The sequence below is a fragment of the Dermochelys coriacea genome, chromosome 7, assembly GCF_009764565.3.
Source record: "Dermochelys coriacea isolate rDerCor1 chromosome 7, rDerCor1.pri.v4, whole genome shotgun sequence".
Taxonomy (NCBI): domain Eukaryota; kingdom Metazoa; phylum Chordata; order Testudines; family Dermochelyidae; genus Dermochelys; species Dermochelys coriacea.
In genome coordinates, this window is record NC_050074.1 from 126,872,998 (window position 1) to 126,890,064 (window position 17,067).

The following is a 17,067-nucleotide window of genomic DNA, read 5'->3' on the forward strand; positions in this document are numbered from 1 at the left end:
CCTACGCAGTGGAATAGTTTGCTCTTGTGCCCTTAATAATGTCTCTTTAAAAACTACCAACTATTGTTTTTCCCCTTAGACTTGCTTCCCCTGGGATTTACCTATCAACTCCTTGCATTTGCTAAAGTCTGCCTTCTTGAAATCTGTTGTCTTTATTGTGCTGTTCTTCCTCCTACCATTCCTTAGAATCATGAACTCTACTATTTCATGATCACTTTCACCCAAGCTGCTTCCACTTTCAATTCTCAACCAGTTCCTCCCTATTTGTCAAATCAATCTAGAACAGCCCTCTCCCCTAATAGCTTCTCCACCTTCTGAAATAAAAAAATTGCTCCAATGCATTCCAAGAACTTGTTGGGAGAAATCTGTGCCCTGCTGGGTTATTTCCCCAGCAGATGTCTGGGTGTTGAAGTCCCCATCACCACCAAGTCCTGAGCTTTGTATGATTTTGTTAGTTGTTTAAAAAAAAAAAAGCCACATCCCCTCTTCTTTCTGGCTAGTGGTCTGTAGTAGACCCCTACCATGACATCACCTTTGTTTTTTACCCCTTTTATCCTTACCCAGAGCCTTTCAATAAGTCGTCTGTTTCCTATTCCATCTCAACCTCAGTCCAAGTGTCTACGTTTTAATACCAAAGGCAACACCTCCTCCTTTTTTCCCCTGTCTGGTCCTCCTGAGCAAAGCTGTACCCTTCTATACCAATATTCTAAATCATGCTATTATTCCCCAGGTCGTCTGTTCTGGCAACTGTGTCATAGTTGTGTTTATTTTCTAGCATTTCGAGTTCTTCCTGCTTATTCCCCATACTTCTCGCATTAGTATATAGACATCTAAGATATTGATTTCCCCCACCCCCACGCCGTTCTGTCTTGTCTCTCCTTTATCCCTGCTAAAACAGCCCATGCTTCCCCCGACCCTTCTCCCAGGTCTTCATGTTTTTTACTTACCTGTGGGCTTTGGTCACCTGCCCCTTTAAAGCCCTTCTCACTAGGTTAGCCAGTCTGTATCCAAATATGCTCTTCCCCTTCCTCGATATGTGGACCCCATCTCTGCTTAGCAATCCTTCTTCCTGGAACAGCATCCCATGGTCAAGGAAGCCGAAGCCCTCCTGGCGACACCATCCTCACATCCTGGAGGTGAATGCCAGGCTGCATCTGTCTCTGCCTGGGCCCCTATCCTTGACTGAAGGATCAAAGAGAACAGCACCTGCACTCCCAACTCCCTCACTCTTACTCCCAGAGCCCTATAATCACTTCTGATCTGCTGAGGGTCAAACCTCATAGTATCATTAGTGCCCACATGGATGAGTAGCATGGGGTCATAGTCAGAGGGCTGGATGATCCTCGACAATCCCTCTGTAACATCTCGGATACAGGCCCCTGGCAGGCAGCATACCTCCCAGGATGCCATGTGTGATGGAGTGGGGAGGATGTTTAGTTCCATCTGGAAGTCACTAAGGTGCATTCATGTATGTTAGAGTAAATCTGATAAGCGTGTAAATGTTGAGAGTTCCTTATGCCACAATAGAAATGTTTACTGGGGTGAAGGAATTATTCTCTTGTGGAACAGTGGGAATGGGCATTTCTGGATATTGTAGCGTCAGGTTGCCAAAAAGTGCAAGTTGTATAAAAGTAGCAATAAGATTAGTCAGTGGTCTAATGCAGTTACCCAAACCAGCAAGGTCAAATGTGAGCTCCTGGCTGACAAAATGAGAACCTAACACTATCCAATCAGAGAAGTGGTCCAGTTTTTCAGATCTTCTTTCACCTTAGCAGTTCAACCAGAACTTCCTCTTCATAGAATATCAGGATTGGAAGGGACCTGAGCAGGTTATCTAGTCCAACCCCCTCTGCTCAAAGCAGGACCAATCCCCAATTTTTACCACAGATGCCTAAATGGCCCCCTCAAGGATTGAACTCACAACCCTGAGTTTAGCAGGCCAATGCTCAAACCACTGAGCTATCCCTCCCCCCAACTCCCCTCCCTACCTAATTAAACTAGAAACATCAACAGGGTTGAGGACCACTAAGGTCAAAGTTAATTGCTAAGGATCCAACTAATACAAAGGTAACTGGTAGTAAGGAGAGGACTGAAATTACTGGTGAACTGGAGGAGAGGGACTAGTTGGGATCAAGCGTCCAGTCCACAAAAACAGGGCAACTGACAAAGGAGTGAAAACAAAATAAGCACCTACTCAAAAGTGAAAAATAAGTGTTTGTTCTACCAGTGTGAGAAGGTTAAAAGTCAAAGACATATGAACTAGAATGCCTGGCACTGGAAGAGGAACTTGACTTGATGGTCTTATCCATAGTATGGTGGGATGACAAATTGATGGGACATGAATATTTGCCTTAACTCCACAAGCAGAACTGATTAGGCCATAAGGCGGGAAGGTAGTAGGATGTGCAGCACTGTATGTAAAGGAGTCCCTGGAATCTACTTAGACCTTCTGACTGGAGAGGACCACGCAGTAGAGGCTGTGTGGCCATGTCACAAGTAGCAGAAAACCAAGTACTCGTAAGATAATGCAGCAGCCTCCTCAGGAGACAAATGTTGAGAGGAACTGAAGAGGCAACTAAATCTAATAAAATCTAACAAGGGAGGTCTCCATCTAGCTGCACATACGCCAGTCCAGTGTCGCAGTGAGAGAGGGTTTAGAGAAGCAATGTGCTGACAGCTTGAACAGGTGCTTCTTGGGATAGCGCGGGAGTAATAGTAACCACAATAGAATTAAACAAAAGCAAAATCTGATGGCAGTTAAAGTTCCAGCAAGACACACTGCATCCAGCCAAAACCTTAAGAATGGAAATTACAGAAAATGCAATACCAGTACATAAATCCATGGTATGCCCACACCTTCAGTACTGGGTCCAGTTCTCATTGCTTCATCTCAGAAAGGATAGTGTGGAAGTGGAAAAGGTTCAGAGAAGGGCAACAAAGTTGATTAATGGCTTCCATGGGAGGAGAGACTAAAAAGATTAGAGCTGTTCATCTTCAAAAAGAGATGACTAAGGGGAGACAGGATAGAGGTCTATACAATTATGTATGGTGTTGAAAAAGTGAATAAAGAAGTGTTATTTACCCTTTCACACAATGCAAAAACTAGGGGTCACCCAATGAAATTAACAGACAGCAGATTTAATCCGAACAAGAGACATGGAATCATTGATCACTACCTGCTGAGCCAGGCGATCTAGCCAGCTTTCTATCCACCTTATAGTCCATTCATCCAGTCCATATTTCTTTAACTTGCTGGCAAAAATACTATGGGAGACCGTATCAAAAGCTTTGCTAAAGTAAAGGAATAACACATCCACTACTTTCCCCTCATCCACAGAGCCAGTTATCTTGTCAAGATGTGCCTGGGAGCTTGAATTCATAACCTTCCAAACACTAACAATTCTGGACTGAACAGAGACACTGGATTTATGGCTTATTACAACAATCGTAACTCAGTAACCCCAATTTTTGTCCTATGACTATAGGTAGGGGTGTTAACAGGCCGCTTCACCTTTAATGGTTCCTTACAGTAAAAACTATCAGTTTGAGCTTGTATTTAGCTGTGACACTTGAGTCCCTTTCTCAGATCTGAAGAAGAGCTGTATGTGGCTGGAAAGCTTGTCTCTCTCACCAACAGAAGTTGGTCCAGTAAAAGATATTCCTTCACCCACCTTGTCTCTCTAATATCCTGGACCAGCATGGCTACAACAACACTGCATATTCCATCAGGATTGGCATTTGAATTCAGGAGCACCTGTGCTCCCAAGTTATACAGGTGCCTTTGACAACCCTCCCTCAGGTGCCTAGGTATGGATTTAGGAGACTAACTTTGGGCTCACAGGTTTCAGAGTAGCAGCCGTGTTAGTCTGTATTCGCAAAAAGAAAAGGAGTACTTGTGGCACCTTAGAGACTAACAAATTTATTTGAGCATAAGCTTTCGTGAGCTACAGCTCACTTCATCGGATGCATTTGGTTGAAAATACAGTGGGGAGATTTATATCCACACACAGAGAACATGAAACAATGGGTTTTATCATACATGCTGTAAGGAGAGTGATCACTTAAGATGAGCCATCACCAGCAGGCTATATAACTATAACTTAGTTCATTAACATTCGTTCATTAGCGATCAACAGGTTATCTCAAGTGCTTATATACAAATGCACAAAGCCTTGGAAACAAGCAGGGAGAACTGGAGGTCCTGGTGATGTCAAGGAATTATGACGTGATTGGAATAACAGAGACTTGGTGGGATAACTCACATGACTGGAGTACAGTCATGGATGGTTATAAACTGTTCAGGAAGGACAGGCAGGGCAGAAAAGGTGGGGGAGTAGCACTGTATGTAAGGGAGCAGTATGACTGCTCAGAGCTCCGGTACGAAACTGTGGAAAAACCTGAGTGTCTCTGGATTAAGTTTAGAAGTGTGTGCAACAAGAGTGATGTCATGGTGGGAGTCTGCTATAGACCACCGGACCAGGGGGATGAGGTGGATGAGGCTTTCTTCCGGCAACTCACGGAAGCTACTAGATCGCATGCCCTGATTCTCATGGTGACTTTAATTTTCCTGATATCTGCTGGGAGAGCAATACAGCGGTGCATAGACAATCCAGGAAGTTTTTGGAAAGCGTAGGGGACAATTTCCTGGTGCAAGTGCTAGGGGAGCCAACTAGGGGGAGCGCTTTTCTTGACCTGCTGCTCACAAACCGGGTAGAATTAGTGGGGGAAGCAAAAGTGGATGGGAATCTGGGAGGCAGTGACCATGAGTTGGTTGAGTTCAGGATCCTGACGCAGGGAAGAAAGGTAAGCAGCAGGATACGGACCCTGGACTTCAGGAAAGCAGACTTTGACTCCCCTCAGGGAACAGATGGCCAGGATCCCCTGGGGACTAACATGAAAGGGAAGGGAGTCCAGGAGAGCTGGCTGTATTTCAAGGAATCCCTGTTGAGGTTACAGGGACAAACCATCCCGATGAGTCGAAAGAATAGTAAATATGGCAGGCGACCAGCTTGGCTTCACAGTGAAATCCTTGCTGATCTTAAACATAAAAAAGAAGCTTACAAGAAGTGGAAGCTTGGACATATGACCAGGGAAGAGTATAAAAATATTGCTCAGGCATGTAGGAAAGATATCAGGAGGGCCAAATCGCACCTGGAGCTGCAGCTAGCAAGAGATGTCAAGAGTAACAAGAAGGGTTTCTTCAGGTATGTGGCAACAAGAAGAAAGCCAAGGAAAGTGTGGGCCCCTTACTGAATGAGGGAGGCAAGCTAGTGACAGAGGATGTGGAAAAAGCTAATGTACTCAATGCTTTTTTTGCCTCTGTTTTCACTAACAAGGTCAGCTCCCAGACTGCTGTGCTGGGCAACACAAAATGGGGAAGAGATGGCCAGCCCTCTGTAGAGATAGAGGTGGTTAGGGACTATTTAGAAAAGCTGGACGTGCACAAGTCCATGGGCCGGACGAATTGCATCCGAGAGTGCTGAAGGAATTGGCGGCTGTGATTGCAGAGCCCTTGGCCATTATCTTTGAAACTCGTGGCGAACGGGGGAAGTCCCGGATGACTGGAAAAAGGCTAATGTAGTGCCCATCTTTAAAAAAGGGAAGAAGGAGGATCCTGGGAACTACAGGCCGGTCAGCCTCACCTCAGTCCCTGGAAAAATCATGGAGCAGGTCCTCAAAGAATCAATCCTGAAGCACTTAGAGGAGAGGAAAGTGATCAGGAACAGTCAGCATGGATTCACCAAGGGAAGGTCATGCCTGACTAATCTAATCGCCTTTTATGATGAGATTACTGGTTCTGTGGATGAAGGGAAAGCAGTGGATGTATTGTTTCTTGACTTTAGCAAAGCTTTTGACACGGTCTCCCACAGCATTCTTGTCAGCAAGTTAAGGAAGTATGGGCTGGATGAATGCACTATAAGGTGGGTAGAAAGCTGGCTAGATTGTCGGGCTCAACGGGTAGTGATCAATGGCTCCATGTCTAGTTGGCAGCCGGTGTCAAGTGGAGTGCCCCAGGGGTCGGTCCTGGGGCCCGTTTTGTTCAATATCTTCATAAATGATCTGGAGGATGGTGTGGATTGCACTCTCAGCAAATTTGCGGATGATACTAAACTGGGAGGAGTGGTAGATACGCTGGAGGGGAGGGATAGGATACAGAAGGACCTAGACAAATTGGAGGATTGGGCCAAAAGAAATCTAATGAGGTTCAATAAGGATAAATGCAGGGTCCTGCACTTAGGATGGAAGAATCCAATGCACCGCTACAGACTAGGGACCGAATGGCTCGGCAGCAGTTCTGCGGAAAAGGACCTAGGGGTGACAGTGGACGAGAAGCTGGATATGAGTCAGCAGTGTGCCCTTGTTGCCAAGAAGGCCAATGGCATTTTGGGTTGTATAAGTAGGGGCATAGCGAGCAGATCGAGGGACGTGATCGTTCCCCTCTATTCGACACTGGTGAGGCCTCATCTGGAGTACTGTGTCCAGTTTTGGGCCCCACACTACAGGAAGGATGTGGATAAATTGGAAAGAGTACAACGAAGGGCAACGAAAATGATTAGGGGTCTAGAGCACATGACTTATGAGGAGAGGCTGAGGGAGCTGGGATTGTTTAGTCTGCAGAAGAGAAGAATGAGGGGGGATTTGATAGCTGCTTTCAACTACCTGAAAGGGGGTTTCAAAGAGGATGGCTCTAGACTGTTCTCAATGGTAGCAGATGACAGAACGAGGAGTAATGGTCTCAAGTTGCAATGGGGGAGGTTTAGATTGGATATTAGGAAAAACTTTTTCACTAAGAGGGTGGTGAAACACTGGAATGCGTTACCTAGGGAGGTGGTAGAATCTCCTTCCTTAGAGGTTTTTAAGGTCAGGCTTGACAAAGCCCTAGCTGGGATGATTTAACTGGGACTTGGTCCTGCTTTGAGCAGGGGGTTGGACTAGATGACCTTCTGGGGTCCCTTCCAACCCTGATATTCTATGATTCTATGATTCTATGATTATAAATATTAATCCATAGTTGCAATGACGGAATTTTTCAAATTAATTTTACAGAGCCTAAACTTGATTTAAATCTGATTATTCCAACAAACAAACAAACAAAACCCCACAAGCGATTCAAACCTCTCCGCTCTGAACCCACCAGAACAAAATTGAAGATTAGTGACCAGCCAATAGCATGCAGTGCCTCTTCAAAGGTGTGCTGCTCGGGGGCAGGGAAATCAAGCTGTTTCCTCCCAAAGAGAATCCCTTCCCTCTCTGTGCTGTCACCCCAATCCATCTCTGTGCCATCTACTGCTGACACATATCATACAATGGTCTAAGACTGAGAGTTTACTGAATAATCCCTGAACTTTTGCTCTCTTCTCTCCCACCGTCTCCAGAGTGCTGCGGCTTTTGCTCTGTGAGGCTGTGCCATCTACTAAGGAATGAGAATGGGGAAGTATAATGGAGCTCAGGGTTCTCACCAGCGGGAGATGCAGCAAGCAGCAGCCAGGCACAAAATGGCTACTTAAGAGCTGCAGCTGCTTCTCTCTGCTGAATTTAAAGGACCAGACCCGAAAGGCATGGTGCGACTGCCTGCCTAAGTTTGCAGAGGGGCTGGCTGAGTGCTTGTGTCTGGCTGAAGGCAGCAAGGCTGGGTTGTAGCAGCAGGGTGGGAGGGTGGGGGGAAGGGCTTTGGCAGGCCCTGGCCCCCACCTGAAGTGAGGCTGAATGTTGAGAGTGACAATGGAGAGGGCCGGGGGAGAGAGAAAGTTGCGTTGCACTATGAAGGAGAAGCAGCAGTGGATAAGGAATGGTCTCAGATCAGGGGAAAGAAAAAGAGACTTGATCTATCTGGATTTGAAGAAGGAATGGATAAAACAAAAACAACATTTCCAAACTGTCAAATCAGTGACGGAAAAGGTGCAAATAGGAGATGTTAACCACCCTGCAAATGGCAGACCTGAGAAAGCGAAGCGTTGGTGACCTACAGAGTTAAAAGAATGCAGGGTAGAGATCTATGGATAGGATGTACACATATGGAGCAAGCTGAAAAACTTCTTAAAACTGCAGCCTTAGGGAAAATGAAAGTTACTTGTCAACTGCTTAAGTCTCTGATGGAAACAAGAGGAGTTACGTCTGGAGCGTGTGTTAAATGGCTGCTTAGTAGGGGAGAGAGAGTAACCAGCCATCTATGGCTTTACGCATAAGACTTGAACTTCTGGATAGGGTCCAAATGAGGTATCAGTCTTTCCGGGTTAAACCATATATTCCCGCCCACTCCCAGTGAGGTGCTATAACTGTTAAAGGTTTGGACATGCAGCAGTGATCTGAAAGGGTAGAGTTAGGTGCAGTAAATGTGGAGGAAATCACTCATACGAGAACTGTGTAGAAAGAACAGAACCTAAGTGCAGCAATTGCAGGGGAAAGTACAGTGCAGCATATAAAGGATGTGCAGTAGCAGATTGAGCTAGAGAAATACAAAAATTAAAATAATCAAAAAATATATGTGGAGGCTACCAAAAGGTGCCCCTGCTGCAGGAAAAAGAAAAATACTCAAGTAAGAGAAAAGATGTATGGGGCTGCAGAACACATCTCTGGTCAGGGAGGAGACTAGGAGAGGATGTATTGCTTGTAGGAAAAGGAGAAGTTTATAGCATTCATTATAGAAATAATTAACTGCACCTTGCAGAAGGGGAAAAAATGAAAAGGATTAAAATCATAGCAACAGCAGCAGAAAAATATCTATAGATGGGCAACCTCGATAGACTGCATTCTTGTGATTTTAAATGAAGGCAATAATACAGCTTAAATAATATAGTTTTAACAATCCTTAGCTGGAATGCATATGGTTTAATAATGCATGGACAGGAATTTAAGAAAGCCATCCTTGAAATGGTAAAAAAGCCTGAAGTAATATGTGTGCAAGAAACATGGCTAATAAGTAAATTTATGATCAATCTGTTAGGACATGATACACTCCAGAGAGGCTACCAGAAGTGGCAGGTCTGTATATTTAGAAAAGAGGGACTTAGTTACATCAAAATGGATGTGCAGAAACTAAGTTTGGAATATAATGTTGTTGAGAGTCCCATGCAGAATGAAAACACTTATATACGGATTTATAATGTTTATAATCCATGTAAAATTAGTTATTTTAGAATTAGAAAAACTGGTTAATGTCAAAAACCCATTCATAATTTTCAGAAACTTTAATAGTCACAATGATCAATGCAGAAGTAAGAAAACTGACCTAAGTGGTAAATGCTTAGAACAATTTACGATATGCATCATCTGGTAATATTGAATACAGGCTCACTTACTAGATTTAATTCAGTGGGTGGATCCTTTTCCGTTTTGGTTTTGGGAATTGTGATAAATAATATAGCTAGGAAATGCAGGTTGGAAATTCATAAAGAAAATGGAATGGGAAATGATCACTTCCCTATATTTATTGAGTACCATGGCTGAGAAAATGTCAAAAACACAAAGAGTTCCTAACCGGAATTTTTCAAAAAGTTGATTGGGGCCTTTTCAGGATTAAATGTGATGAATATTTATGTAGTAACTGTTCAAGTGATAGGGTTACCAACCCTCCACAATTGGCCTGGAGTCTCCTGGAATTGGCATCGAGCAATCCGAGAAATTTTAATAGGATATTTTTAGAAAATTACATTGTCATGCTGGGAAAAAAAATCTCCCAGAATAGCTTCATCAGAGTTGGCAACCCTATCAAGTGACAATCTAGGAGATCCTGTAACAACCTAATAAAAGGAATTACTGTATAGCAGAAGCTGATCTGGGAATCTAAAACACATCAGATTGACCCCAATTTAGAAATCCAGTTCCTTGGTGGAATGAGGATTGCAAATTATTGATCAGGGAAAGAAATAAGACATACAAGTAAGTAAAACACACAATGAATAGTTTTCAGAATAGCAGCCGTGTTAGTCTGTATTCACAAAAAGAAAGGAGTACTTGTGGCACCTTAGAGACTAACAAATTTATTTGAGCATAAGCTTTCAGTGAGCTGTAGCTCACGAAAGCTTATGCTCAAATAAATTTGCCTGAGGAACAGTGGAGGAGAGGAGAAAATAACCCCATGTTATTCCCCCCCTTGCCCTCCCCACCCCCGTTCCTCAGACGTTCTTGTCAACTGCTGGAAATGGCCCACCTTGATTATCACTACAAAAGGTTTTCTTCCTCCTCCTCCTCTCCCTCCGCTGGTAATAGCTCATCTTAAGTGATCACTCTCCTTACAGTGTGTATGGTAACACCCATTGTTTCATGTTCTCTGTGTATATAAATCTCCCCACTGTATTTTCCACTGAATGCATCCGATGAAGTGAGCTGTAGCTTACGAAAGCTTATGCTCAAATAAATTTGTTAGTCTCTAAGGTGCCACAGGTACTCCTTTTCTTCTTACAATGAATAGTAAAGACTTAATAAATTATAAAAAGATGTAAGGCAGTGGCACAAAGGATTATTCAAAAGACAAAAACAGAAAGTTGGATAAATTTGTGGGAAATTGAACAAAAATTCAAAGTGTTCAGAAATAGAATCATAGAATCATAGACTCATAGAATCATAGAATATCAGGGTTGGAAGGGACCCCAGAAGGTCATCTAGTCCAACCCCCTGCTCAAAGCAGGACCAAGTCCCAGTTAAATCATCCCAGCCAGGGCTTTGTCAAGCCTGACCTTAAAAACCTCTAAGGAAGGAGATTCTACCACCTCCCTAGGTAACGCATTCCAGTGTTTCACCACCCTCTTAGTGAAAAGTTTTTCCTAATATCCAATCTAAACCTCCCCCATTGCAACTTGAGACCATTACTCCTCGTTCTGTCATCTGCTACCATTGAGAACAGTCTAGAGCCATCCTCTTTGAAACCCCCTTTCAGGTAGTTGAAAGCAGCTATCAAATCCCCCCTCATTCTTCTCTTCTGCAGACTAAACAATCCCAGCTCCCTCAGCCTCTCCTCAAAAGTCATGTGCTCTAGACCCCTAATCATTTTCGTTGCCCTTCGTTGTACTCTTTCCAATTTATCCACATCCTTCCTGTAGTGTGGGGCCCAAAACTGGACACAGTACTCCAGATGAGGCCTCACCAGTGTCGAATAGAGGGGAACGATCACGTCCCTCGATCTGCTCGCTATGCCCCTACTTATACATCCCAAAATGCCATTGGCCTTCTTGGCAACAAGGGCACACTGCTGACTCATATCCAGCTTCTCGTCCACTGTCACCCCTAGGTCCTTTTCCGCAGAACTGCTGCCGAGCCATTCGGTCCCTAGTCTGTAGCGGTGCATTGGATTCTTCCATCCTAAGTGCAGGACCCTGCACTTATCCTTATTGAACCTCATTAGATTTCTTTTGGCCCAATCCTCCAATTTGTCTAGGTCCTTCTGTATCCTATCCCTCCCCTCCAGCGTATCTACCACTCCTCCCAGTTTAGTATCATCCGCAAATTTGCTGAGAGTGCAATCCACACCATCTTCCAGATCATTTATGAAGATATTGAACAAAACGGGCCCCAGGACCGACCCCTGGGGCACTCCACTTGACACCGGCTGCCAACTAGACATGGAGCCATTGATCACTACCCGTTGAGCCCGACAATCTAGCCAGCTTTCTACCCACCTTATAGTGCATTCATCCAGCCCATACTTCCTTAACTTGCTGACAAGAATGCTGTGGGAGACCGTGTCAAAAGCTTTGCTAAAGTCAAGAAACAATACATCCACTGCTTTCCCTTCATCCACAGAACCAGTAATCTCATCATAAAAGGCGATTAGATTAGTCAGGCATGACCTTCCCTTGGTGAATCCATGCTGACTGTTCCTGATCACTTTCCTCTCCTCTAAGTGCTTCAGGATTGATTCTTTGAGGACCTGCTCCATGATTTTTCCAGGGACTGAGGTGAGGCTGACCGGCCTGTAGTTCCCAGGATCCTCCTTCTTCCCTTTTTTAAAGATGATATATAAGCAAATTCAAAGAATGAATGGAATTTGAAATAGAAGGAAATGTAAACTGGGGCTTTATGTAAGCAATAAAATTGAGGTCTCCAGCGTGGGAAAGGCAGACATTATAGGAAAAGAATCAAAAGGTCAGTAGTCATATGAATCAAAGTAATGAGTTTTGTGAGGGAAAAAAGAAGGTTTATTGAGGAAAACGATGAACTGTTAAATGGCTGGAGAGAATGTGATGATGTGTTAAACAAAAATTGTAGTATGCAGGAGCTTACTGCAACTGATAGGAAAAGGAAAAATACAGCTACAGCAAACAGGGAAAGATTAAGAATGAGCTCTCAAAACTGGATACTGTCATGAAGAACTAATCTTCCATACAAACTTCCTCATGGCTGGACTTTACAAAAACTAGACAAGCCATCTACAACACACACTTTGCTTCTCTACAAAAGAAAAAGGACACTAAACTCTCGAAACTACTACATGCCCCAAGGGGCCACAACAGTGGTTCCCTTAACCCACCCAGCAATATTGTTAATCTGTCCAACTATACTCTTAGCCCAGCAGAAGAATCTGTCCTATCTTGCGGCCTCTCCTTTTGCCCCTCCACCCCCACGAACATGATACAGTTCTGTGGTGACCTAGAATCTTATTTCCGACGTCTCCGACTCAAGGAATATTTCCAACACACCTCTGAACAACATACTAACCCCACAGAGACCTTCCTACCAACACTACAAAAAGAAGGATTCTGGGTGGACTCCTCCTGAAGGTCAAAATAACAGACTGGACTTCTACATAGAGTGCTTCTGCCGACGTGCACAGGCTGAAATTGTGGAAAAGCAGCATCGCTTACCCCATAACCTCAGCCGTACAGAACACAATGCCATCCACAGCCTCAGAAACAACTCTGACATAATCAAAAAGGCTGACAAAGGAGGTGCTGTCATCATCATGAATAGGTCAGAATATGAACAAGAGGCTACTAGGCAGCTCTCCAACACCACTTTCTACAAGCCATTACCCTCTGATCCCACTGAGGGTTACCAAAAGAAACTACAGCATTTGCTCAAGAAACTCCCTGAAAAAGCACAAGAACAAATCTGCAGAGACAGACCCCTGGAACCCCAACCTGGGGTATTCTATCTGCTACCCAAGATCCATAAACCTGGAAATCCTGGACGCCCCATCATCTCAGGCATTGGCACCCTGACAGCAGGATTGTCTGGCTATGTAGACTCCCTCCTCAGGCCCTACGCTACCAGCACTCGCAGCTATCTTCGAGACGACACTGACTTCCTGAGGAAACTACAATCCATCGGTGATCTTCCTAAAAACACCATCCTAGCCACTATGGATGTAGAAGCCTCTACACCAACATTCCATACAAAGATGGACTACAAGCCGTCAGGAACAGTATCCCCGATAATGTCACGGCTAACCTGGTGGCTGAACTTTGTGACTTTGTCCTCACCCATAACTATTTCACATTTGGGGACAATGTATACCTTCAAATCAGCGGCACTGCGATGGGTACCCGCATGGCCCCACAGGATGCCAACTTTTTTATGGCTGACTTAGAACAATGCTTCCTCAGCTCTCGTCCCCTAATGTCCCTACTCTACTTGCGCTACATTGATGACATCTTCATCATCTGGACCCATGGAAAAGAAGCCCTTGAGGAATTCCACCATGATTTCAACAATTTCCATCCCACCATCAACCTCAGCCTGGACCAGTCCACACAAGAGATCCACTTCCTGGACACTACGGTGCTAATAAGCGATGGTCACATAAACACCACCCTATATCGGAAACCTGCTGACCGCTATTCCTACCTACATGCCTCTAGCTTTCATCCAGATCACACCACACGATCCATTGTCTACAGCCAAGCGCTACGATATAACCGCATTTGCTCCAATCCCTCCGATAGAGACAAACACCTACAAGATCTCTATCATGCATTCTTACAACTACAATACCCATCTGCTGAAGTGAAGAAACAGATTGACAGAGCCAGAAGAGTACCCAGAAGTCACCTACTACAGGACAGGCCCAACAAAGAAAATAACAGAACCCCACTAGCCATCACCTTCAGCCCCCAACTAAAACCTCTCCAACGTATCATCAAGGATCTACAACCTATCCTGAAGGACGAGCCATCACTCTCACAGATCTTGGGAGACAGGCCAGTCCTTGCTTACAGACAGCCCCCCAACCTGAAGCAAATACTCACCAGCAACCACACACCACACAACAGAACCACTAACCCAGGAACCTATTCTTGCAACAAAGCTCGTTGCCAATTCTGTCCACATATCTATTCAGGGGACACCATCATAGGGCCTAATCACATCAGCCACGCTATCAGAGGTTCGTTCACCTGCGCATCTACCAATGTGATATATGCCATCATGTGCCAGCAATGCCCCTCTGCCGTGTACATTGGTCAAACTGGACAGTCTCTACGTAAAAGAATAAATGGACACAAATCAGACATCAAGAATTATAACATTCAAAAACCAGTCGGAGAACACTTCAATCTCTCCGGTCACTCAATTACAGACCTGAGAGTGGCTATCCTTCAACAAAAAATCTTCAAAAACAGACTCCAACGAGAGACTGCTGAATTGGAATTAATTTGCAAACTGGATACAATTAATTTAGGCTTGAATAGAGACTGGGAATGGATGAGTCATTACATAAAGTAAAACTATTTCCCCATGTTAATTCTCCCCCCCCCCCCCACTGTTCCTCAGACGTTCTTGTCAACTGCTGGAAATGGCCCACCTTGATTATCACCACAAAAGGTTTTCCTCCTTCCCCCCTCCTTCCTGCTGGTAATAGCTTATCTTAAGTGATCACTCTCCTTACAGGTTTCAGAGTAGCAGCCACGTTAGTCTGTATTCTCAAAAAGAAAAGGAGTACTTGTGGGACCTTAGAGACTAACGAATTTATTTGAGCATAAGTTTTCGTGAGCTACAGCTCACTTCATCCAATGAAGTGAGCTGTAGCTCATGAAAGCTTATGCTCAAATAAATTCATTAGTCTCTAAGGTGCCACAAGTACTCCTTTTCTTTTTTGCGAATACAGACTAACACGGCTGTTACTCTGAAATCTGAGCTCCATGTAAAGAGACTACCAGTAATAAATGCTTCAACACTTCTCAGAAGGGCATAGGAGTCCACTGTGGTTACAGAGTGATCTATGGCATAAAGAACTGCTGCCAATTGAATGGAAACAAGCATTGGTGATACCAATTAGGAAACCCAGCAAGGAACACACAAAAGCTAATCATGCTTATAGGCTATTGCCCTCACATCCTATATGGGAGAAAATCACAGCAAAAAGGGTACATGTGAGACTAGTGGAATACTTGGAGAAAAGTGATGTTATATCTGAGGTCCGAAGTAGTTTCAGAAAAGGAAGATGCACAGTTGACCATATAGTGAGACTAGAAACAGAGGTACAAAACAGCATAAGGACTAAGAACATTACAATAACAGTCTTCCTGGACACTGAAAAAGTACTTGACATGCTAAGGAAGGAAGGCCTCCTATGTACACTAGCCAAAACTGGAATAAAAGGGAGAAATTTTTGGTGGATAAGAAACATTGTAAGTGACAGAACTACACAAGTAGTCAAAGTGGGAACAGCTTTATCAGAACCTTACAAGCTTACAAATGGAATTCCACAAGGGAGTATTATCAGCCCTGATTTGTTTTCCTTTATGCTAAATGAACTCCTGGAAAGCATGCAGATGGGAATATTTCCCTTTTCACAGACAACTGTGTTATGGGACTGAGCATAAAAGGCTTAAAGTAGTCAAAGAATGGACAAACGAGGCACTCCAGAGAGTTTCCAAGTGGGGAAATGATTGGAGATTTAAATTCTCACTTGCAAAAACTAAGGAAATGCTTTTAACCAGGAAGAAAGTTAGGGAAGACTGGCACTTATATCTTTATGGTGAAAAAATTCAGGTAGTTCAAAAGTTTACGTTCCTTGGAGTAGAATTGGATAATAAATTAACTTGAAAAGGTCACATAGATAATATCATACAAAAGTGTAAAAGTAGGATGAACTTACTGAAAAGCGTAGCTGGGAACAAGTGGAGTGCAGATAAGAAGGTATTGATGATGATGTAACGAGCGTTGATAAGACCAGTTTTAGACTACAGATGCCAAGCTTTTGGTTCAGCCTCAAAAACAACTGTTAGAAATTTGGAACAATTGGTCCTGGTCAAATTTCTGTGATTGGCAAGTGATAACACCACCAGAATGTGTGCTGCAAAGAGCCACTGAAGGAGCACCTCTGAATTTAATGATGAAACTATTAGATTTAACCTTCTGGGCAGAGATAAAAGGGAATAATGAAAATGGAAGTGCACATCAGATTTATGAGGATTGCTGGGAGTTTAGTGGACAAATTACATGGGTTGCCACAGAATTCCTCATACTGTCAGGGTCAAAAATGGGTAAAGGAGATATGTAAAAGAAAAATTGAGAGAACTAAAAAATTGTAGTTATGGGAAATCAAATGATAGCTGGACACTTATTCCCCATTTGTGGATTTGGAATTGTACGGAAAAAACAAGGGGAGCAAAAAAAAACACCAATGAGTTTTCTGAATTTATTTATGAAAAATGGAGCCAGCTTTGCCAGATGGGTCAAAAGATGACAGCACAGGTAGAGTGAGAACAGCCTTCTGCGTTCCTAGTCTTGGAATCCAGAAATCTAAAAGGCTATCAAATTATGTAGCCATTCTGATGGCTGAACTAATGGAGATAATGTTGAAACTACCTAGATTAGAGATATGCAACTGTAATTTTGTCTGATTGCTTGTCAAGCATTATGACAAGCCGAAAAGGGACTTCAGAAAGCCAATATGACATAATAAGTGAAATAGTGTTCCTAACTATGGAAATAATTTAAGCAGCTATCTGTGTAACAATAGCATGGATTCTGGCACATATCAGAATACCTGGAAATGAAATAGTTGACAAAGCAGCAAACCAAGCTCTAAAAAACGAGGAGGAGGATATTAAGATGCCCTTAAGTAGACAAAAACAACAAGGAGTCCGGTGGCACTTTAAAGACTAAACATATTTATTTGAGCATAAG

The 17,067-nt window shown here is 43.6% G+C and overlaps 1 protein-coding gene across 1 annotated transcript in view; it reads left to right on the forward strand.

Annotated features, from left to right (window-relative positions):
- Positions 1-17,067, forward strand: part of CNNM1 (cyclin and CBS domain divalent metal cation transport mediator 1) — a 62,029-nt gene that overhangs the window by 13,501 nt on the left and 31,461 nt on the right.